The sequence below is a fragment of the Camelus dromedarius genome, chromosome 18 (assembly GCF_036321535.1).
Source record: "Camelus dromedarius isolate mCamDro1 chromosome 18, mCamDro1.pat, whole genome shotgun sequence".
NCBI classification, from domain to species: Eukaryota; Metazoa; Chordata; class Mammalia; order Artiodactyla; family Camelidae; genus Camelus; species Camelus dromedarius.
In genome coordinates this window covers 25,478,350-25,502,714 of record NC_087453.1, presented here as the reverse complement: position 1 = coordinate 25,502,714, position 24,365 = coordinate 25,478,350, and the positions used below count along the sequence as shown (strand labels likewise).

At 43.6% G+C, this 24,365-nt stretch overlaps 1 protein-coding gene across 1 annotated transcript in view; it reads right to left on the bottom strand.

The window, feature by feature from the left end:
• The window catches only part of CDS2 (CDP-diacylglycerol synthase 2), a 43,033-nt gene that overhangs the window by 16,448 nt on the left and 2,220 nt on the right, over window positions 1–24,365 (bottom strand). The window lies entirely within an intron of this gene.

The window sequence follows — 24,365 nt, the reverse complement described above, 5'->3', positions numbered from 1 at the left end:
CCTGCTCTGCCACAACAAGCCGTGGACTCTCAGAGCCACCAGGGCAACCAGCAGCTCTGGCCAGGCTCTCTTAGGGGCAGCTGGGAATGCTGGCTACTGCCCCACAACTGGGCTCCCCAAAGTCCACAGTGTCACTTCCAGATGTCACAAGAACACCCCGTGAGGACGCCAGCCCCAGTCAGTGTGGGAGCCCTATGGGACCAACTGACTGGAGTCAGTGCCTCACCAGGACTGGTGTGCACCACTGCCCCTCCCCTGACACCGGGCCCAGGCAGCAGCACACTTTGATGTCAGGCACAGAGTTGCCACCAGGTCCCAGTCATGTAAGGAAGTGCCTGCAGGAACCCGCCCTGCTCCTCAGTCAGAGGGAAGGGACCACAGCCATGCCAGTAACAGGCTTTCCATCCAAAGTACCAAGGAGCAGGCCGCTCTGCATCCTGGGGACCATCTTTCTACTCAGAGCTTTTATTTCTCAGGGGAGTTTAAGAGTATCTGCTGTGAGAAGAGGTGGAGAAATCAAATCACTTGGAATTAGAGTAACAATACTGCCTGGTATCTGAATAGCCCTTCACAGTTTTGACCGCATTTCCCACACCTGTGAACATCTGAGCAGTTCGGGGAGGAAAGGAAAAGACAGAAAAGGTCCCTCCTTACAAATGAAGTAACAGGGGCTCTGGGAGATTCAATGGCTCGCCCCAAATCGCCTATTAACCCAGGTCTCTGACTTCACTGTGTCCATTCCACTGGATTCCCTTTCATTTAAGCATCTTAGAATCCATTTCATTCTTCAGTAAGAAATTCAGAACAAGGTAAACTGGAAATGGCAAAAGGATGTTTCACCAAATCTTCAAAGATTTCGTTGCATGAGTGTGCAAACACAAAAGTTACATCTTTTTCAAATTGAACAATTTGAATTTCCCCGATAACTAATAAATACATGAAATTGAGCACCATTTCAAAGGTTTCTTGGCTATTTGGGTATCTTCTTTTGCGAAGTGTCTGTCAAGTCATTGGCTGATTTTCTACTGAGTTTTCTGCCTTTTTATTGATTTGGAGCAGTTTTTTTATACGTTCCAGATTTAAGTACTTTGTGGCACTAGTATGTGCCCCCAGCCTGCCCTCAACCCTGCCCCCCACCTCAGTCCTTCCCCCTCTAACAATCAGACCTTCTTCCTCCCTCTCAGCACTGGCCACAGTGGGGACTTGGGAGATTTTTTTGTAATTGTTGCTCCAAATGACCGCAAGCTCCCTAAAGACGAGGATTGTGACACCTTGCTCTCATGACATCCTCATGCCTGGCACACAGATCCTTACACAAAGTACTGACAGATGGAAGGAGGCGGGAGGAAGAGCAGAACTCACTCCAGGTCTGCAAAGAGAGGCGCAGCCTCTGCCCTCACGGAGACAGCTATTTCTAAATGAACTTACGACGGTGACAACACCGCAAAGTCGAGGCCTTGGCTGCTGCGGGACTGCTGACACAGAGACAGCTGGCCTTGGTGAAGAACTTGCGGCGGTGGCCTCGTCAGTAGATCTGAGCTCAAGGGCCACAGCTTCTGACGGCGGGGTTGCTGCTCCCTCCTCTGCCACAGCTCAGCCAGTGGCTCTGCACAAGTCACCCAAGGGCTGCTGTACTCCCACATCCTCACCAATACAAGGGGCCCAGAAAGGACCCTCCTTATCTGGTAGGGGTTCCTTGCAAAGATATGACCAAACCCCCACCTGGAGCTGTATCCTATTCCACTGCCCCACGAGTCTCTGAAACACGACGACGCCCCCAGGACTGTCTCTCTCCAGTTAGACTCAGTGAAGACCGAGGCATTCAGAACAGCTTTCCATTCTTTGCGTCAACACTAGCACCCACACCCCATCAACTACCGTCAGTAATATAAGGTAACGATGCTGTGTGATTACCTAGCTGACCCCTAAACCACAGGGCTTCCAAATGCAAGTACCAGGGACCCACCGAGGCCTCCCACGGATGCTGAGCCGAACACAGCAGAAGAGAGGGCACGCGCGTGCACGCACAGAAGCCCCAGCACAGGTTATTTTTAACTTATCCATCCTGTTGTCAAGGAAACTCACAAAGGCTGCCGGCTGCCCAGCTAGGAAGGGCAGGAAGGAACTCAGGCAGAGCCCCTGCAGGGGAGGGGCAGAGGGCTCCGGCTCTGTACTGTCTCCGGACCTGCTGGGCCCTTTTATGAAAGTTAGCCCAGACATCACCCTCCCCAGCTCCTCTCCTTCCTGGCTAGGAAGAGGTGAAGTGAGGAGAGGCATCCTGAGGCAGGAAGGAGTAAAAGGAAGTCGAGAAAAGTTATGAAGACACTGTGACTTGTTATTGTCAAGACATCAGGGGGCCTGGGATGAGCAGCTAAGAAATTAAGTAAACTCCCCAAAGAAACAAGCCTGAAGGAGACGAACTTTCTAGGTGAGGTGTCACCTGCCTTTAAGCACGTTAACTCCAGGGTCCTGGGCCTCACCCCAGGCCACCGACTAAGCATCATCAGAGCCCTTCTTGGAGGTCTCCTCAGAGCAGGAAACAAACACCTGCAGAGACAACCACTCTCCCACAAGCTGGAACAGGAAAAGGCAGAGGGCAGACCCCTGTCCCAGAGGAAGGGGCACAGCCCGGGAAGACAGGGGCCGGGGGCAAGTCAGCCAGCTCTCCAGGTTCCAGGTGCAGGTGTCAGAGAGGCCGAGGGAACAGAACCTAGGAGAACCTGCAGCCTGCAGCCTTCTGGCTCCTCCCCGTGTATGGGCAAAGGCCTCCCGCTCGGACGTTCACTTGGGCCCCTTAGCCCTGAGTGAGGAGGCTGAATGCTGGCGGTAGCTTCCAATGAGGGCCTAGAGGAGGCAGAAACCTGAGCCCAAGATGTCACCCAGGAGAAAGTGGCAGATACTGGGCCAAGAGTCGGAGATGCCAAGCACTTCACTGGTTTGCTCCTCTAGGGGGTGGTGACATAGGCAGATGCCAAGGAAGACTTTCTGCAGGAGGAGAAAGCAGCCAGACAAGGGAAAGCAGGGCCCAGGTCCCAGCCCTGCTGCCCATTACACTCAGCACAGGCCTCCCAGTGGGGAAAGGACCGCTACCTGGAACGGCTGTTTGGATGATCAAATGCAACACCAGTGAAAGCCTATTAAAACTAGAAACGGACTGAACAGCAACAGGTACCCGCTGCATGTACCACCCCGACCCTCACCCCTCAGTAGGCTGACTACAGCACACTGGACTGGAGCCCAGGAACCCGAAACACCCACCCCAGGTGACCCGAGCACCCTTCCCACGGAGGGTGGAGAGGAGAAAGAATGCAGGGGGCCCCCGGCCTTGCTGGGGCCCGTGTGCTAATCAGCAATGTGAGCTCAGCATCTGCCTGCCTTGCTTCCTCCATCCCGTCTTCCATTCATCCAACAGGCGGCCCTGACTCAAATGTGATCCTCTTCCCAAAGCTCCCACGAAGGGCGAGGTGTGAGCCGCAGGCGGCAGTACGTGCCAGTGCTGACGTGGGAGGTGCGCAGCACAGTCCGCCGAGGTGGGAGGAAAGAGCAGGACCTATTACTGTTGACCTCGTTCATCTTTTCTTTCCGGTGCGTGCTTTATAACAGACATATCAACACGTGTGCATACTGAGTCTGTGCAGGCTGGGGCACATGGATAAACACCACATACACGTCGGACACGATGGTGTGTCAGCAGCCCTGGGCTTCTTGATTCCCACCGCACTGAGCAGTGCCTGGAACACAGCAGGCACCCGAAGACTTGTTGGACTGATGAGCTGATTAATTTTACCTAACCTACCATTGACTACTCAGTGTCCAGAGTGCACTGAGTGTACAACAGAACCCAGATTTCCAGCTCGTGTGCCAGGACAGCCAGGCCCCCACCTCTGCAGCAGCCTTGAAGCAGGACCAGACCAGTGCCCACTCCAACCCGCCTCTCTGCTGGGCACTGGGTCTGAGGACCCAGCTCAGTAGCTCTGGGACCAGCACACGGTGGCAGGGAAAGGCTGCCTTGCTGCTTCAAGGTGTCTCAGCCCAGCTCCCAGGCACCCCCTCCCACTTCCTTTCTTTCTTTTCAACCCAAGGACCCAGACCAGTGAGTGAAGCAGAGCCCGTCTCTCAGATTCTACCTCAATCACCACCCATCCTCCCACAGCCCTGTAGCCATTCCCCAAAGAGGTTGTGGTGCTGATGTAAACAGGAAATAAGAACGCTGCTCTAAATGGAAAAAAAAAAAAAAAGCCTTCTCCGAGGCCCCCTTCCTTCTGGTTCACTCAGACTTTACAGGGAAAGGCAGAGCACTTAGGGTGAAGGACACATGGGGCATCCTGGGCACAAGGGCTCAGATAAGGCCTGTCAACATTTTTAGAGAAACTTATGCCTGAAAGGCTTCCCCCACCAGCCTTCTAGTGCCCCTCTGCTTACCAGCCAACAACCTGGAGCTCAGAACAGCACAGAAGGCTTCCTTCAACAGAAGAGAAGGCAGCAAGGGAGGGCCCGAAGGAGCAGTCATGGGGGAGGAGGGGAGGTCTCTGTGGTCAAGGTCTGGCTTCCTAGCCTGGGGAAGGGACCTTGCTTGGTCCAGAACACCGTCTGCAGGACTCATTTTCACTGTTATCATCTAGGAGAGAACCCCAGCAGCTTAGAGGACACTAAACTGCATTAATATTCTTAAGTTTCATTTACTGAGTGACTCCATTACTTACACAAACTATTTTTTGCACTGCTTTAGATGCAAATTACAAACCTGTCCTGGAGGAAGATCATCAGGCTGAGCCTAACCTTTCCACTAAATACCAAGCCTGCCATCTTCTTAATCAAGCCCTGTGGCCAGCTGCCAGGGCAACCAACACCCCCACTTACAGACACAACCCCCAGGAGAGAAATCACTAGAGACAGGTTTATCCTTAACATGAGTGTAGGGAACCTGTGTGTTCCTCTCACTGAAAAAGGCTGGGTTCCTACTGGTGGAATAAAATTGTGTGTGTGTGTGTGTGTGTGTGTGTGTGTGTGTGTGTGTGTGTGTGTGTGTGTGTGTGTGTGTGTGTGGTCTGGAACAGCAAAGGCAATATTTCTAGCTTTTTCTAATGCTAATAACCTCATTTGACAAGTTCAGTTGTATTAACATACGGTCAAAGAGGAGGAGCCTTACTCTGAAAGTCTAGAATCATCCCCAACATGGCCATATCCTGTCTTCAAAAGCCTCTTATCAATAATGTGATCTACAGAAAATGCACTCGGGGAGGAGGGTATAGCTCAGTTGGTAGAGTGTGTGTTTAGCATGCACAAGATCCTGGGCTCAATTCCCAGTAACTCCATTAAAGAAAAAATGTACTCAATAAATCACAGAAATATTTTTTTCTCCTACAGTAATGGAAATAAAAACCTTTCTGCTGTCCCTCAATACACTGAGCTCACACCTGACTCAAAGCCTTCACAGTGACTCTGGGATTTTCTCACTACTCCATCAGCCACCTCACTCAGTCTCCATTCAGACAGTCCCTCCTCAAAGACGGCTTTTCTGGCCACCCTACTGAAAAGAATGACCCAATTCCACTCCCATCATCCCCTAGCTCCTTAGAATGCTTTCTTTTATTTATAGCACTTACCAATGCCTGAAATGTGTTATCAGTATCAATTTTGAAGGCACCAGAGGAACGCATACCTCTTTACCGTCATCTGATCTTGATAAACATTTTTTTAAGTAATATATATTCCTTAAAGACAACTGAGATAGGCATTTTCAGAACCTCCCATAGTTCTGCTATCCAAAATAACTAACATTCTGACCTATTCCATGCTAGCCTTTTTCCGTGTACATGTTTTGTGGGGAGATAATAGCTGTAATCACACTGCACACCCAATTCCAGTTTTGCTTCCCTGTCACCTCTGTCACCAATGACTCAGATGAAACAACTGACGGTAGAATGATAAAACGTGCAGAAGACACAAAGCTCCGGAAGACAGACAGAAAAACAAATACTTAAAAATATCAATGTGCTGGGAAGATGGGCCAATTATACAAATATAAAATTAGGTATCAATCAGCCCAAGACTTCAACCTAGCCTGTTTCCAAGCACAAACTGAGGAAGACATAGCTTAACAGTAACACACACACATAAAGACATAAGAACATTGGTTGGTAATCACAGTTCACAGTTTGAATAATAAAAACAAAAGAAACCAAAAAATGTAATATGATCTGTTCAAATCAGGCCCAAAATGGAGTCACTTATGCTGAGTTCTACATCACCAAATCAAGAGTTAACTTTGGCTCTCCTAGAAATGGAGAATCTCTTAAAGCAGTCAGTCAGGAGTTACCTGATCAGCACTGTTTAGGGTAATCTGCCTGAGACTCCTGCCAGCCCCTAAAGGAAAGTAACTTTGCAATAACTTACCTCCTTTTTTGCTAGTATATAGGTCCCTTATTCTCATTCCCTTCTGCCCAGAAAAGTCTCATTTAGTACAGCTTCCTTTCTCTCCACCACATTGGATTCTGCTTGAGTCATCATCTTTGAATAAAACCATCTTTAAATTTTACTCAGTTGAATTTTTTTTTTTTTTTGCAGGAGGGAAGTATTGAGGTTTATTTATTTATTTTTTGTTGTTTTTTAAACTTTTTTTATTGAGTTATAGTCATTTTACAATATTGTGTCAAATTCCAGTCTAGAGCAAAATTTTTCAGTTATACATGAACATACATATATTCATTGTCACATTTTATTTTCACTGTGAGCTACCACAAGATCTTGTACATATTTCCCTGTGCTATACAGTATAATCTTGTTTATCTATTCTACATATGCCTGTCAATATCTACAAATTTTGAATTCCCAGTCTGTCCCTTCCCAACCCCCTCCCCCTTGGCAATCACAAGTTTGTATTCTATGTCTATGAGTCTGTTTCTGTTTTGTATTTATGTTCTTGTTTTTTTAAGATTCCACATATGAGCGATCTCATATGGTATGTTTCTTTCTCTTTCTGGCTTACTTCACTTAGAATGATATTCTCCAGGGACATCCATGTTGCTGCAAAAGGCAATATGTTGTCATTTTTAATGGCTGAATAGTATTCCATGTATAAATATATCACATCTTCTTTATCCTCAGTTGAATTTTCTTAAACAAATCTTAGGCTAAACTAACACAGGTATGCTCATGCTCTACTTAGCACTGGTCAGACCTTACCAAGGGGTGAAAATGTCCAGTACAGTGGTTAAAGCAGTAAGGAGATACAAAAGGAACAAGACCATAATAGAAATAGAAGAAACCAGAGAGGCCGAGCCTGGGACAACTGGGAAATGAGCATGCATCACTGCATTGTTAAAAAAGCAGAAATAGGTGTTACATCCCTAACGAGGGAAAATTATTAGGTAAATTACGGTAAAACAACTTTCTGTGCAGCTATTAACAAGACAACTATAAATGCCACGTAGCAAGGAAGGGGTATAGCTCAAGTGGTAGAGTGCGTGCTTAGTATGCACAAGGTCCTGGGTTCAATCCCCAGTACCTCCATCAAAACTAAATAAATAAACCTAATTACCTCCCCGCCCCCAATAAGTAAATGCCATGTAGCAAAATGCAAGACAAAATGCAAAACTGTATCTAGATGGGGTTTTAACTACATAAAGCCTGAAAACAGTTGACATACGCAGCAGTTATCAATCTTTCACCTCTCAGACTGGATCTCTGATAACACTGCTGGGCTTGGATCAATCCTGGGATACTGCACATTTAGTGTTTTACTACCCAGCTTCGGTTCTCCTTTTTGAGATAATTCTTTAATTTTGCTTTTAGGTAATCCTCTCCTCCCCTACAACATGCAGGCAGGTATTTTATATCTAATTAGGGCACTAGGCTCCCTAAACCACAGCCATTGGGTCCGAGATGAACACATAACCCAATCACAGCAATTCCCTGTACTTCTTCTGGATCCCCCAGGAAGAGGCATGACCTTGTCAATGGAACTTTCCATCTGCTGGAAAATCCTGCAACCATGTGAAATCCAGAAATGATGCCATCGTGAAAGAGAGCCAAGACATGGAGGGAGACCAAGGCTTGATGACATTTGAGACACTAAATTAAACCAGGCCTGAAGCTAGAATCTCCTCAGTCTTTAAGTTACATGAGCTAGTAGAACCCTTCTCCCTTTTTAGTCAAGTTAGAGCAGCTTCCTGCACTAAAACAAGTCTTAGTTTCCTTCCTCTCTTCCTATCTTCTCTGTTCTTCCTCCCCACACTTCCTTAAATGCCAGTGTTCCCCAAGATTGTATCTCTACACTGCACCCTTAGTACCATCAGTCTCTCTTCTGTGGACCCATCTTCCGTAACACTAGTTATATCCTCTCCCAAGCTACAGCACTACATTTCAACCTGCCAGCAAGACCCCTCCATGTCCAACCACCACCTCCAACTCAACAGGTCCAAAACCAATCACCTCGTTCCCCGCTCACACCAGCTCTCCTGTTTCCCATTGAGAACCTAATCCATCTGAGATGTGTTCCGCAGGGAACGCTGATCTTCATCACCGTCTCCAGATCCCCTGCCACACCTCATCAGTTCTCATACCATGTGAGCCGATCACTAGTCTCTCCTTACTCCCATCTCACCATTAGCATCCTTGCTCAAGTCTGCAGAACAACCCTTCTCTACTACACTGGCCTCCCAAGTGATTTCTCCACTAATTCCTCCCTTCTCTGTCTTATTCCCTACACATTCTGAGATTAATCTTCACAAAGTGCAGTGGATTACACCCCTCCTCCACTCATTTTTGCCTAGTGAATTAATGACCTCCTACTTCAGGTCCTCTAAGATCTGTCCTCCACACTCTGCACATACCATGTGCTCCAATCAAATACAGCTGCTCATTGGCCCTGAATACCTCCACCCAGCTCTCTTCTCTCCCTTTGCTCCCAACCTTTTTCCCTCCCTGCTCATCCTTCAAGTCCCATCTTAGAGTCACTAAGACTCCTCAAGGAAAGTTTTCCCTGATTTCCATCTACAGTAGATAGGGGGGAAAAAACGGCCCCCTCTCCAAAATAAACTGACTTCCTAGAAATCTGTGAATATTACATTACATAGCAAAAGAGTAAATATTACCTTACATGGCAAAAGGTGTTAATTAACATAAGAATCTTGAAAGGGGGTGTTAATCCTGATTATCCAGTTGGGCCCTAAATAGAATCACATGCATCCTTCTAAAATGGAGGCAAAGGGAGATCTGATGCAGAAACAGAGAAGACAAAGAGAAGACAGATGACAGAAGTGGCCACAGCCAGAGGATGCTAACAGTCACCAGAAGCTGGAACGAGGCGCAGCATGGAGTCTCCTCTAGAGCCTCTGAAAGGAGTATGGTCCTGCCAACACCCTGATTTCAGCACTCCAGCCCCCTAGAATAATTTTCTGTTGTTTTAAGCCACCCAGTTTGTGGCAACTTGTTAGAATAGCTCCAGGAAACTAATACCCCATCCCTCTCACTAACTGTTTCTTCCAGTAAAGCTCCCACAGCCCGTGATGCGTCTCCCCTCCTGCCATTTGTTGCACTTTGCATTTATGTTAAGAGGGCACTTTCCATAATGTATTTTAAATTTCAAGTTCTTCAAAAGCAAGGACTACCCTATTCATCTTTGTTTTTCTTGAAAGCACCTTGCCTAGAATCTGATAAAAGCTTAAGGAGAGTTTTTTAAAACTCATTAAAATTTAATGAAAATTCATCAACCTTTGTTTACAGGGCGTAGAATAATGGCTGCCATCATTTGCGCAGGAAAGACGATTTGAGAGCTTCAGTTAGACAGTTGCAACTAATGACTAAAAGGATTACATTTTCAGCCTTCCCAAAGATTAAAGTTATTTGGGGAGGGAGGCCCATAAAATCCAGGGTGGTAATGAGCTGTATTTCCAGACAGCAACTGAAGTGTTGCCAGGAATAATGAATAAGCAGGCAGAGTGAAATCTTTTATACTCAAAAGGTTCAACCCTGCCCTAAAGAACGTCTAGGTCTGTGCACATTTCCACTCATTTCCCTTGAATAATGGGAAACATTCCAGGCAGAATCAGAACACATCTGTCCTTTGAGACAACTGGACTGCATGCTGAAAGGTCTCTCCCAGTGCTAACACGCAGAAATGCCACCTTCATATTAAGAAAACACCTGCTGCTGCTGCTTCTTTGTCAGATCATTACCACCTGAAATTATTACACATTTGTCTGTCTCCCCCACTGGAATATAAACTCCACGTCGAAGGGATTTTGTTTATTTAATGCTATATGCCCATGGCCTACAAGACTGTCTGGTACATAGAAGGTCCTCAATAAGTGTTGCTGTACAAAAGGACAAAGGGAAGAAAGAAGACAGGCTAAGGAATGACTAAGGAGTTCTCTACTTCTGAGTCTGTAGGTTAAAATGGCAGGCGTAAGTACCACACTGCAAGAGCCAGCCACTTTGCACAAAATGTCCCCGCCTTACCACATTTACATAGATTTGCAGGTTCTATGTGGAAGCGATGTGACATTCTTAAGAACTGTAGGATGAGCCTTCAAACAGGAGAACAGAGGTGGGCACCAGAATGGGGAAGACAATCTTAGGCAGCTGTTGACTGCTTTCCCTTCCACGCTTTCTTGCAAAAAGGAAATACCTGCCTCCCGCAGCTTGGGCTTCCAGAAGCTGAGCTCTCCGCCAAGTCAGATTCTGCTCCAAGCAAAGGCAGACAGATGCATCAACCAAAAGAGAATTTACTCACTTCTCCATTTTAATAACAAGTGCGACAGTGATGGCCGCTCAATCTTCACCCTGTGAACAGCCGGGCTGGCATCTCTATCCAACGCCATCTCAGCTGAAGTTTGAAGTCTGATGAACAGAGCTAACTCTAACACCCCTGTTACCTGGTATTAAGAAAAAATCTGCTAGTCCGTAAGTGAAATTTCTAGATAACCAAAACTTCCCTGCTTTATCAATTAAAAAAAACCCACATCTTTCTTTTAAAACCAGTTAAAAGCAAATCTTCTACTCAAGGTTTGTTTTATAAGCAGAAGGGAGTGGGAACAAAGAAGTTACACTGGCAAAAAAGTAGACTAGTTATTTCAAAATTACTTTCTTTCAGGGGGTGGCAGGGACCTACCAGGCCGACTACCCTAAGTAGTGCTGGTTAGGTAACTCCCAACTGACCGGTTTAAGATTCCATTTCCAGTAGAGCCAAAACCGTAATTAAGTCTCAGACTGGTGAGGTGGAGCTTAGCATAACTGACTCCATTTTAGGCCTGCTGTCTTGTTTTAACACCTTGAATTTCCACTGCTCTTCCAGCTGTGCGGACCTCAGGAGCTAATGAGTGAAGAGGCTGTCCCCCCAGTAATACTGACCCCCACCTTAGTGCTCAGGTTGGAATCCTAGCGTTTGTCCTCCCTAACAGGCTACTAGCATCCTGGCCTTGAGAGCACTTCCAAGCTACCTCTCTTCCAGAGAACTCTACCAGGGTAAAGAAGTCAGAAGGCCAAGACCCTCAGAAGTAGGCCTGAGCTAAGAATGGACAGAGCCCGTGAGCCATTCACACCCGGAGAGGGTCCTCAGGTTCAGTGCCCGGGCAAGGACTTCCAGGCAGAAACTGTGGACATCAGCCCGGCTATTCTCAGCACATTTACTTTTTCAAGGTGCTGGCTGGGAGCAACAATCTCTCAACCAGAAAGGCTTGAGGAAGACATGACAACTCAGTCAGTACTTAGGCCCTACAGGTAGGTGTTCCAGAGTCTGAGAAAGACATGGGGTGGGAAGAAATCTACCCATAGGCTTCCGCAGGCAGGTAAGGAAATCCAACCCTCCTGAGCAACCTCCCTGCCCCAAATCCCTGCTAGGCTATCACTGTGGCCTGTCTGTGAAAAATGGATAATCATTTCTAAAAATCCTTTAAGAACAATACCACAGTTCGGCTCTTTCAACTTTTTTACTAAAAAAACCTCTTATCATCAGTAAGAAAAATGTGATCCTGCCAATAGAAAAATCAGCAAAAGAGAAAGACAATGTGCCAAATACAACCTATATACTGATTTAACCTCTCTAATAATCAGTGATGTAAAAAAGTGAAATGGCCATGAGGAATCATTTTTCTCACATTGAGCCTGAATGAATAGATGAAAAGAATATTTACTGTGGACCAGGGTTGAAGAAAACCAGAACATTCATACAGTATTCATAGAAATGTAAATTGGTACTACCTCTCTGAAAGGCAATTTAGAAATAAGTACAAAGAGTTTTTAAATGGTTCACATCTCCTCTGACCTAGTCATTCCCTATTGAGACACTACCCTATATGAATAACCAGAGAAACACAGAATTTAGGAGGCTGTTCATCACAGCATTATTTATGGGAAGAAATAGGCTATGTGTCCAACAACAGAAGATTCTGTCATGATCTATTTAACAAAGATAGGGAAGAATGCCAGTCATTTTAAAACCATAGGTGGGGAGGGTATAGCCCAATGGTAGAGTGTGTGACAAGGTCCTGGGTTCAATCCCCAGCACCTCCACTAAAAAATTAATAAATGAAAACCTAATTACCTCCCCCCACAAAAAAAAATTAAAAGAAAAGAAAATCTGCAAGTCTAGTCTCTAAAAAAGCAAAAAACTATAGGAAAAATATTAGCAGGACTTGATGAAAGTGTTAACAGCAGTTATACCCTGGGTAGTGAAATTAAGGTAACTTATATGTTTTATACTTTCCTGGCACCTCTACATTTTCCACAAAATAAGCTACTCCTTCCATAATTTTAAAAAGTACAAAATGGATACACCTAAGGCTCTCATTCCTCTGTGCTGACACCTTTGATGGCTTCCCCTAAACTCTCTGGCAGGGCTCTTAAGGCCTCCCCATCACACTCTGGGACCCTTAACTGAGTCTCCAGCCATCCTTCTAGGCACATTCCTGCTCCTCCAGCTCAACCGTCACCACCTCTGCACCTGCCCAGGTGGTGCTAAGCACCTCAGAACAATGAGTGAGCCTTAGAGTCACACACGGATGCCCACAGGAGGACCATAAGATTCTTCAAAGCAATGAGAAGGACAAGCCCCAGGGTCAGCTTCTACAGCCACATTACCTATACTGAACTCATCAAGGCCAAGACATTAGTGGACGACAAACGCTGGAAATCCTGGGCCAAATTTCCCTGAAAAATCTCAGACCATCCTGGTTTTCTATCCCCTTTTTGATCCTCTGGACACTAAAAGTTTTTGTTTAACTTCAAATGGTGGTTCACTCCAGTGTTTTGGATACCTTAAGACCAATGAAAAATGTAAGACTCATGTCAGAACACCAAGTCCAGTAATCGAGACAACTCTTCCCTGAGATCTAGGAAACAAGATGTCTAACAGCTCTCAGGACTCAAGCAGGACCCCCCCACCCCAGAACGATGAGATATCCCTTGTCCGATGAGATGTCCCTTGTCCGATGAAAAGTCCCTAGAAGAGGCTGATATCTGTGGAAGAAATGGTTCTTTCATCAGAAGTTCTCAAAATAGCTACTCCCCGGGGTACCTTTCCAACAGACCACTATGTGCAAATTGAAAAGTCTCTGTACAGAGAATTCTGTGGAACAGACAGAAGACAGAAATGGCAACTGTTCAAGAGAAAACTGGGTGTCTGGCTGACATCTCTGTGAAAAAACAAAGCTCACGTGGTCCTTGCTCTCCCAAAACTATAGGAGGGGACAGAAACAGCTCAAACACAGCACAAATGGGACTGTGGTGGGATATTCTATTCAAAGTAACCAAAGATCAGTAGTGAAGGGGGTCCCCAGCTTCTACGAACACCCTCACACTCTCACACTCAAAGCAGGATGGGACACTATAAACCTACAATGGAAGGGATTAGAGATTTATGCCTTTGGAGCTAAGCCCATGGAAAAAAATGCCCAGAGGCAATGAGAACTCCAGCCAGCCAGTCTCCATGTATAACACAATGAGGCTATTTCTCAACCTTATCCTTTAGTTATTTTTCCACCAAGGATCTCTTATTTTAAAGATTGCATTTATTAATAACTGATTTGATTCTCCAAAGGTAACTGCCTCATTGCGCATCCTAGTTAGGCCCTTCAGGCTGCAGGACACCTGGGTTTCAATGCCGGCCCTGCCAGGAGCCGCTCCACCTCCAGCAAGTTACTGCTCCAACACCTAGGAAACACACATTTCTGCTGCAACAGCAGGAAGCAGGTGCATGTGCAAGGGTGACTTTTATCCAAAGCCATCTTGTCAAAGCTCTACCATTTCTGGCTATTTCCACCAAATTTTGTAGTAATTCAAGATCATCATTTTATATGAAAATGAATACATGTATGTATATGCATGACTGGGACATTGTGCTGTACACCAGAAACTGACACATTGTAACGGACTGTACTTCAATTAAAAAAAAAATCATCACTTTAGACAATTACTGCTTCATCATATAGAGAGATCAAAAGATATAAATTAGATGATATGGGAGAGGGAACTAAGGGCCTGGTTTTTCTTCTGTTTTTAAAACAGTGTTGCTGGACATCCATGCTTGGTGGATACTAGGATTCAGGGACTTTTCTACATATTATTCCTTCGTTTGCCAAACATTTACATATTATACCATCCAAAAGATGCTCAAGGCCTATGCCTTGAGGGTTCTCCCACTGGGGAGCAGGCAGCTACCTACACTTGGTCCTCAGCTCCTTCCTTCCCATCCCCAAACCTGCAAACAGTCCCCCTCTTCTTGCTGCCTGACTATCAGCTAATCAGCTGCCCACCACCACTGGAGGAGACCTTCAGCCACCACTGGTCTCCTCTGCTCTCCATCCACATCTTCCCCCAGCTTTTCTTTTTCATCACTTCACAGATCCCTGCCAATTTTAACAGGCACCTTCAGGCCTTTAGAAGTGCTCAGAGATTGTTGGTTGCCCCGACATCCATTCTCCTGTTTTTTTTTTTCCATTGTTAATAGAAACCCCAGTGCTTAGCCCAGTACATGGCCATTTCCCAGCTTCCCTTGCAACCAGGCAAGGACATGTGACAGAGTCTGGCCAATGGGATGTAAGCAGAAATAGTGAATGTATTTTCTAGGAAAAGTCCTTATAGAAAAGGAGTAGACTTTCTCTTCTGCCTTTCTTCCTGCTTTCTGAAATATGAATGTGATGGCTAGGATTCTAGCAGCCATCCTGTACCAGAGGTGGAAGTCACACACTCAGGATGGTGGGACAGCAAGACGAGGAACCTGAATCCTTGACACCATGAAGCTGCTGGCATGCTGACCTCTAGACTTTTCTTTTTTGTGAGGTAAACACATTTTCATCTTGTTTAATCCTCTATCATTTTTGTTTTTCAGTCACTTGCAGTTAAACAGGGCAGGGGCTACTTTTTGGCTTAGAAGCCTGAGATTTTGTTATAATGTATAAAGAAATAGGTTATAAACACACAGTGCTAGCTTTTTTGAAAAGTTATATTGAGGCTAAAAAATATTGTAAGAGCTCAGCAAACTCTACAACACAGCAAAATTATGTATAAGGGTTTATTGTTCAAAAAAAAACTTAGGTCCCATCACCATCTTCCATAAAGATACCATCTTCCATAAAATGAGTTTGGGGTCACTGTAGGAAAATACAGGGGCAGAAGATAAACCATGTCTATTCCTTATTCTACTTGACATCTCCATGGCGCTTGCCACTGACCTTTCCTTTCTTCTCAAAAATTCGTTTTCTCAAACTTTGGTAGCAAAGCACACTCTTCTTCACTGGCCCCTACCCTGTCTCCTCTCCTCCATCAGCCAGCTCAAACCAAACACAGGCACTTCCCAGAGTCAGTCGGCAGCAATTTGCCGTTCTTGCTTGCCAAAAGCAGAAGCCCAGAATTCACAGGTTTCATCAGTCAAGAGGAACCATTTTTATCCTTCATCACACACAAAGAACAAAACAACAACAACAGTGTTGCAACCACCTGCTTCTAATGTTGTAAGATCAGCCTGGTCTCTCAAAACTCAAAGCTCCCTGGTGAAGAAGGCAGACAGAGTCCATACCTACTGACCTAACATCCCCCTGAAATGAATGGGTACAGTAAGGAATAAAACCGTGCCCTTGAACAGAAGTACTAGGGGCCAGGAGTCATCAAGGGATATGAAATTTCAACAAATTTCTGGATGACAAAGTAGACTGAAGAGCTAAGATGGATGAAATAAAATGGGTCGGGGGGGCGGGGGATGCAGCCAAGAGTAGACACAGGAGAGGCTCTAGGGAAAGCAGGAGGCGTCAGCCCTCTGAAACCTGGAGGAGCTTGGGACTGAGATCTGACGTGAGATGGTGGATGGGATTTAGGGGCTTCTGCTCCCCACCCACTCAGCGTAAAATGAAGCCTATCAGGCAACAGACCCCATCTCAGTACACAGAAGTCAGGCCAACTCCCACTCAGGAGAGAGGTGAGCCAAGACACGGCTGTGTGTCTCCCACATTCTTTCCTCGTCTGAATGGGGAAGCTTATTTGGGATGTACTGTCCACCTTCATCCTGCCCCTCTTCCACACTTGGAAGGGTGAGAGATGACAGACTGATAATAACCCTTTTGTGCATAGTCACCAGACCCAATGAGGAGACTACTGGTCATCAAACTGCAATGCTAACTATGAGCCACACACAATGACTAATGACCGGACTGGGCTTTGTGCTGCCTGCCTTTGGAGGAAGTGATGAGTTCTGCAAGCTGGAAGAGATCAGGCAAGCACACCCTGCAAACCCTCCCCAGCTAATGTTTTCCTGGGGAGACCGACATGGATTAACATATACACCTCACAGAATGTACACATGATCTTCAACATGTTTTCAGTCAATGTTTTTACAGGGGAAAAAAAAAGTATAGTTATGTCCCAAAGATCCATTCAACATTTTTAACAGAACAATGCATTGCGGAAATTTTTGAGTTACATTTCAAACAACACTGGGAGAACATCAGAATCATTACTTATTTTGAATAGTATTTTAAATTTCAAGAGATGTGTGGCCTCCAAAGGTACTGGTATTTTGAGTCATATTGGCAACCAATGCCTTGTGAAGATATTATGAGCAGCTTTTTTTAAAAAATGGCCTGACATATACCATACAGCACCATACAAAAAAAATCTTAATGTAAGAACCAGGAATGTAACAAAGCTTCATTCTGCAGTTTCTCCATCCTAAAGCATGGTCCACCATGGTCTATAGGAAGATAAAGGCTTGTCAGTTCAGGAAGATCTACAGCGGCACCAAAACAAGGACGGCCGAGTCTGACCATCCACCTGATGTGAACCCCATCAACAGGGTGACTGTATAAACGTTTCCTCCAAACTGAGATACTTGAAGGCAAAAGAGCGCCACCCTATTCACCACTCAAGTCATCCACACATCCATTAATAATGACTGTTTCAACCCTTTACTTCCTTGTTGAGTAATACAGTTCATTAGAGCAGCAGTTCTTGAATTTTTTGATCTTAGGAATTCTTTACACTCTTCTTAATTATTGAGGACCTCCAGAGTTGTTTATGTATGTTATGTCTATCAATGCTTGCCATTGTTAGAAATTAAAACTAAGAAACTTCTAATACACAAATATGGCAGTTCCTAAAAAAATTAAACATAGAAGTACTTACGACCCAGCAATTCCACTTGGGGATATGTTGCCCAAGAACTGAAAGCAAAGACTCCAACAGGTATCTGTAGACCCATGTTTGTAGCAGCATTATTCACACTTTGGATTATTTGCAACTTGGGGCTACTACAAAGAACACTGCTTTTAATATTCTAGAACTTGTCTTTTAGCGGGGAGGGTATAGGTCCGTGGTAGAATGCGCACTTAGCATGCATGAGGTCCTGGGTTCAATTCCCAGTACCTCTGTTAAATAAATAAATAAACAAACAAACCTATTACCTCCCCTCTGCTCCCAAAAAAGAATTTAGAACTTGTCTTTTCGTGAACATATGTGTAGATGTCTATTGAGCAATCACCTAGGAGTGGAACCACCAGATCATAAGGTTTGCATATATTTAGCTTCAGTAAATACTGTCAGTTTTCCAGAGTGATTGTACCAATTCATACTCCCACAAACAGTATATGAAGGTTCCATTTGCCCCACACATTTGTCAACTCTTAGTACTTTCAGTCTTTTTAATTTTAGCCATTCTGGTGGGTATATAGTGGTATCTTGTGAGTTTTGCTTTGATTTTCCTGATGACTAATGATGTTGGACACATTTATTGACCATCTAAAGTGCCCATTTTTCTACTGAGTTGTCTTTTTTATACTCATTTTGTAGGAATTATTTATAGATTCTGGATATGAGTCCTATGTCAGACATTTATAAATATCCTCTCATTGCCTGTGGCCTTCCTCCTCACTCTCTTTAATAGCTCAGTAAACAGATGTTCTTAATTTTAACGTAGTTCGATTCATCAATTGTTTTCTTTAGAGTCAGTGCTTTCTTATAGGGACTTTTAAACATCACCATATCATTACATTACCACACCTGAAAAATTAGCAATTCCTTTACATTAAACATCCAATATTCAAATTTACCCAGTAGTTTCAATTTTTTCTCTTTATAGCAGTTTGAACCAGGATCCAGATAAGGGCTAGAAATCATCCATATGCCTTAAGTCTATTAATTTGTAATTTTACCCTCCATATATCTATTGCTTCCTCCCTCTCTTCTTTTTTTTTTTTTTTTTTAAAGAAAGGCAGAATGTCTCCTTGCCATTTATTTTCTAAAGCAATCAAGTCATTTGTTCAGTATTGTTTCTCATTGTCCCTTGAATTTCCTGTAAACTAGCACTTAGAACTATGGTCTTGAAGAGTCCTGGGTATGATTTTTTGACAAGATTCCTCTATCAGTAGCATTGTACTCTACTTCCATCAGGTACACAATATCTGGTTGTCCGTAGTAGCACTGATGGTTACTGCCTTCTTCTAAATAATCCAATGGGGTGTAAAAAGATTAACATTCAAATTCCATCACTCCTTTTTCAATTATTCCATAAAGAGAAGCTTCTAACCAACTATTTGGTTACTCTAAGGGACAGTTCGTATAGGGTGCAAGTGATAATGCCTCAGAACAACCCCATTCTAAGCCCCACTGTTCAGATGAGAAACTGAAGCAAATCGGTGGTAGAGCAAAGTAATAAACCAAGCCATCCAACTCCAGAATCTGTGTTTGTAACCACTGGGCCGAAATGCCTCTCCCAAGATTATGAAACAAGTGAATATTCAGTATTCCTCTCTGGAGAGGAGAGATCACAAGGTCAAACACTCTCAATACAGTTTTGATGATGACAAATATACTGTGGGAATAAAATACATTATTTGTATCAAAAGCTTAAACAATGTATATCCCTTTTGGGGGAAGGGGAGTAATTAGGTGTTTTTTTTTTTTCAGTGGAGGTACTGGGGATTGAACCCAGGACCTCATACATGCTGGGCATGCACTCTACCACTGAGCTATGCCCTCCGCCTATATCCCTTTCTGAGTTGGCAGTTCTAAACATAGAATTTATCTAAGGATATGCATGTGCACAAAGTTGTTACTGTTTTTCAACGTGGGTATTTCCTACAGTTGGCTTACAGCAACAAAATACTGAAATGCCTGGTTGGTTCAATAAGTTCAGGTACAGTGTCAACTAAATGACACACAGCCACTAAAAATGATTTAAACTGTTTAAAGACCTGAACAATGTCTAGGGCACATAATTAAGTTAAAAATGTGCAAGAATGTACAAAATGTATATAAAAAGAAACATTAACAGTGGTTATCTGAGTAGCAGGGTTAAGGAGATTTCTTCTTGGTGCTTTTACAAATATCTCTTATTTTCATCTATTTCTTTCATAATAAAAAAGAGTTTGAAATACTGTTTGCAGAGAACCTTTATAAACTTTTAACAATGTGTGTAAATGCTTCTGACAGCATAAGAAGGCAACCTGTCAGATCACCCATGGCAGCTACCACTACAGCCCCCAGTAGTAACAAGCACAGGAGGGCTATGCATTTGGACAATGGTGGTTTCTCTGAATGGTGGGACTGTAGATGGATTTCATTCTCATATGTACACATTTCTGTGACTTCTACAATACACACATGCCTGATGAAGTACTGAGATGGGGAAGATCTAAAATGGGTTTGAGAAAATAGTATTTAAATAGGTAAGAGATGGGGGAAAGGCTAACAGAAAATGAGCACGTTTCCTAGGGTTGGAAATACCAAGAGCCGAGATCCACGTCACAGAGGCACCAAGCAGGAAGAGGGGCTGGTTAAGAGAGGGGGCCATAAAGAACCAAATTTAAGAGATCTGGAAAAGGGGACAGAATCACTTTTTTTTTTCTTTCTGTAATTCATAGGGTGGTTTCAGAGCTGTTCAAAGAAAGGTCAGGTAGGCTAGAAAGGGCTGAGAGCCAGTCCTAGAGGGACGAAGCTCACTCAGAAGGGTTTACAGTAGTTCAGGCATCAAGTCCTGAACCCGAAATACGCAAAAGCAACACAGATAAGGAATCCAGGTAACACCTGATGACCTGGACTAGACGAGGGAGCAGAGACTAATGGATTTCAAGCTGGAGCAGAGCAGAGAGGAGGCAGGTCAACATCTAAAATGAGAAAAGTCAGATTTGAGACCAAGTAAATTTGTGTTGACTGAGGAACATACACTTCGGAATTTCCTTTAGATCACTGAAACCACGGGACTAGCAGGACACAGCCTGTGAGGACAAGGCTCTGAGAGTCACCCACTAAGGGATCTGGGTCAATGACAGACGCCCTCTCAAGTTCAGGGACTCAAGAGCAGAGTATTGCCAGTAAATCCCAGATCTCAAGGGCTCTTTCAAAAACGCAGTGAAGTCTTCACAGAGAAGCCCCAGGCTGGCCTTGTGGTGACTCTAATACAAAAGAGCTAATACCAAAAGGACAACAAATCAAAAGGACAGTTCAGGTCCTTCTGCACCAACAGCGGGCACACGTGCACACGATGAACTGGCAGGAGGGGCCGTTTCCAGGGAGGGGAACCAGGGAGGAGGAGGAGGCATTCACCGTGTACACTCTGCACCTTTCAAATTCTAAACCATGCATGCCCTGTCTAGTCAAAACAGCATAATACAGTTTAACTTTCTTTAAAAGGTCACTTAACAGTGGGCCCTATGCCATCCCCACTGTTGGGGCAAACAGCAAGAGAACAAAGATCGGGACTGGCAGGGCGAGCTGCGCCACTGTCCCCACCTGGCAGCCATTGGTGGCAAAGGCTTGGAAGGCAAGAACTAGCATTCCTCCAACAAGACCCCAGCAAAACTAACAGTCAAGAGCCAGGGTCTCTTTGCCAAGCCAGAGGTAGTGTGTAAGTGAAAGGCTGTGCTTCACCAACCCCAGCGCCACTCAGGAAGGCGGGGGAGGCTGTCCCAGCACAGTGAGCAGCTTAGGGAGCTGTGTGCAGGACAGCTGCCCCGGAAGGCTAAGGAGTTCACTTCCCTCCTCCTAGGTGGATCCTAGAAAACACAGCAGGGTACACAAATCAGAAATATTGATGCACATCTTTTTCAAACAGTTCAAAGAGTGATTATTTGCACTGTGACATTGGTACAAGTCACTTCAAGTTTCCCAGATGCACTCAAAATTACAGCATTTCTTCAAATCAGTGGCGAAAGAATGGATTATCTGGAGCCCAAACTGATATAAAATCCTGGACATTTTCCTCATGAACACAGACACCAGCCCTCCCTCAGGGCAACTGAGACTGTATACAGCAGGCTTTGGATTCAGGGAACAGTCTCAAAAGAAAGTGTGCTGAATACGGAACGACGGCTTATTGCTAAAGCAGACAGTTCTCACACTAAGAGTCATCAACCAGGAGGCAGTTATTCCAAGCGGCCTCCCATGCAACTGAAAGGAGCCCACACCTTGCTACAAGCTCCTTTCAAATACACCCAAGTGGCTGCTCCCAGGGATGGGCTTAAAATACATAAATCACCCATTTTTCAATAACCAGGAAAACTGGACCTAATCAACCTTGTCTACCAAAAAAAGAATTTTTCTCAGATTCTCACATTCACTACCTGAGAATTTTTATATTTACATACATAAATATATATACATGTGTGTATATATACATATATACATATGACATTTTGAAAGATTTATTTTGTTAGTTTTCTGATTTTGTAGCCACATAAGAAAAACGGGTGATACTAGGGCATTTTTTTCCTATCAAACTCAATCAATGCAGCTTTTAAAGTCTGTAAATGAAGTCTGTATCCTTGAAGGCAATATTATGCAACATAATGAATAAAACTGGATTAGAAACCTTCATACTATCAACCACTCTGCATCTAACCAGCTGTATGACCTTGAGCAAGTAACAAACGCTCTGGGCTAAGGCATCCTCTGCTATAAAATAATCCCTAAAACCCCTTCTAGTACTAATATCTGACAAGAGCAATTTACTATTTTTAAAAGATGTTAAATGCTAATGAAATATCACAAAAATTTATGCAAACACAGAACATTTTCAGTTAGCTTTTTAAGAAAACTAATTTTAAGTAGTCATAAGTCAGGAAATAATTGAGTTTTTAAAATAAAATTATACTGTTTGAGCAACAGAAATAATCAATTTAAAAGGCTGGATTACACAACAAATCAATCTTTCATTTTTCTCTGTATTTAAGTCCGGGAACCATGTTAAGGATAGAGTTTTCAATACCCAAATTCTTTCTCAATGTGAAAAAGAAAAAAAAGTTTGAAAGAAATAAGGCATTTCTCCTACAGCTGTAGTCATAGCACTGAAGTAAGATTTCATTATTTCAGTAGTTCACTCTTAAAGTCTACCAGAAAACCATTTTTAATTATTCACCACTATCCTAAAATATATTATACCTAATGCTGTGAAGGAAAACATGCACAGATGTTCATTCTACAGCCAAAGCTTGACTGTGATTCTGAGCACAGAAAAATTCAGCAAGAAAATGAACTGAAAAAATAAGTCATAGAAGGCTAAGCTGTCTATAAAACTTTCCTTAAAAGGGGCTAAATAGAAAAAGACTACTCCAGACAATTATAACTTGATTGATGATTAAATCTTCCAAGAGTGGAAGGTGTGAATATTAAAGGTTTGTTTTTTTTTATAAAACTGTATTTCTACCAGAGACAACAAAGCTAACACATCATTACAATGTGACCACTCCTGCCCTAGATTTGTAACATGCACACTCATTTCATTCACATGAATATCCTCTGAAGCACACGCTATTTTTTTTATCACCCCTGTTGTAAAGATGGCTGAGGCTTCTATACAAGTTAAGTGATTTGCTCAAAGTGACACAGCTGGTAAGTGGCAGAGTTCAGGCTCAAGACAGACGTAGCTGATTCTCAAGTCCTGCTCTTAAAAACCATCATCGTCAGAATTTAAACTCCCCTTTCTAAATGTCACTATTTCCTCTCTGTACTGATTCCACTGATCTAGAAAGAAGGCCTTGAAATGAGTAAAGCTCTAATTTAAATAGCACTCCAGCATCTAAGTACAGCCGAAAACCCCAGAACGTTCATCCTAACCTCCAAAACAGTCTCCTAAAATGCCAACCCAATCATAAATTTTAAGATGCCAAATCTTTTGGCCTACATTTCACCCCTTTCTTTCCTAAGCTCCCTTGGAAAAACATGGATGGGTGGGAAGATCATTCCCAAAGCTTAAATTCCAAGTTTCTTAGTTTGGCAACAATACTGTGCTTTGGGACCTTAAAATTATAAGCACGGTTCCCAGAAGAAAACATTTCCTTTATTAGCAATTGGCTTTGACAATTCCATTCTAGGATGCTAAATATAACAAAATACCTCTGACTTTTATAATAAGCGCATTCCCCAGATTATTTTAAAAATAACAACTGTCTGCTTATTTACAAGACATTTTGCCACAAGTTAAGCAACTGTAACATTTTAAAAAATCTTTTGAATTTGTTCCAGTTCTTTTAGCGAATTGACCTGATACTGTTTTCTGAATTCTTCTACTATGAAATAAGAAAATTCCCATTTCACCATTTATTTCCCTAAAAAGATATCCTTGTTCTACTGTTTCTAACTTTTTAAAGTTGTAATCCAAGAACATGAGCAAAGCCAGAATCATGTAGTTTTTCGAACTATGAAATAGTATAAACCAAAAAATTTAAAAATCTATATGCATTCATCAAAACCAAATAAAGCATTTCACAGTTCTTAAAATGTACTTTTATTCTTAAAAATCTGATGCATAATAATTCAGAAATATTAAACCAATGGAGTGAGGGGCCAACTGCTTTATTCTGAACAAATGGACTACTACATCAGGCTTTTAACAGGATGCAGTGCTGCTGTGTGTTTAGGGAGCAACGAGCACTTGGTGAACC